The following is a 1,273-nucleotide window of genomic DNA, read 5'->3' on the forward strand; positions in this document are numbered from 1 at the left end:
ATACCATCAAACATCCACATCTGCCTATCCCAGGTCCTGGGTAAGGACTCGATAGGTAGACAAAATGCCAAATCCAGTCTGAACATCTGGCTGACTGTGCAATGATCCATAATAATAATAATAATAATAATAATAATAATAATAATAATAATAATAATAATAATAATAATAATAATAATAATAATAATAATAATAATAAGGTTGTAAGGGACCTTGGAGGTCATCTAGTCCAACCCCCTGCTCAGGCAGGTAACCCTATACCATTTCAGGCAAATGGCTGTCCAGTTTCTTCTTAAAAACTTCCAGTGTTGGAGCTGGCTCATATTTAAATGATTGTCCACTAGGACTCCGAGATCCCTCTCACAGTTACTACTATTGAGCAAGGTACCCCCTATACCAGGGGTGTCAAACTCAATTTCATTGAGGGCCGCATCAGCATTGCGATTGCCCTTGGGGGGGCCGGGTGGGTGCGGCCGACTGGGTGGGTGTGGATGGAGTGGGTGTGGCCTACTGGGTGGGCATGGCCAGCTCTACATCGTTCGCATCAAGGGTGCCTGTGGGGGCCTGGGCAGGAGTGGGACAGATCTGAGGGTCTCTGGCAGAAGGGGGGGGACCGGGGCAAGCGCCAAGGCATGGTCCATTTCTTCATTCCTCACAAAGGGTGACGCCTCCCCAGCAGGCACCCAGGGGGCAGGGCCAACGCGGCAGGGGCTGGGTCCTCGCTGTTTCCAGATGGCCTTGTGGAACTAAGACTGAATGGTTTCAGCATAGATGGCCACCACAAAATTGTACATTGGCTCCCGGCCGGCCTGGGCCAGGGCCAAGGCAGCGGGGGCCGTTCCCTCACTGTTTCCAGGATGGCTTTGCGGGCCACATGAAACCACTTCGCAGGCCACATCCGGCCCCCGGGCCTTGTGTTTGACATGTCTGCCCTATACTATACCTGTACATTTGGTTTTTCTTGCCTAAATGTAAGAACTGTAAGTAAGAACCTTACTTTTTTCTTATTTTGTAGGGCTTAGCATCTTTTTCAAGGCTCAGGCTTTCAATAATTTGGTCTCAAATTATCCAGCTCCTATACACAACAGTTAGATGAGTTGGGATACTGGTACCATTGGCAGAACATTATGGAGCCCACTGAGTTAAAGGACCTTATTTTCAAGGTCTATCCATAAAGATGCATTGATCCAAAGAGATCTTTCAGACTTTTTGTGCAGTCTTGCCTGGTGAGATCACATATAATAGTAATTTTAACTGTTCAGTTGTGTCCAAT

This window comes from Protobothrops mucrosquamatus, unplaced genomic scaffold (genome assembly GCF_001527695.2).
Source record: "Protobothrops mucrosquamatus isolate PMUCROS unplaced genomic scaffold, P.Mucros_1.0 scaffold5232, whole genome shotgun sequence".
NCBI lineage: Eukaryota > Metazoa > Chordata > Lepidosauria > Squamata > Viperidae > Protobothrops > Protobothrops mucrosquamatus.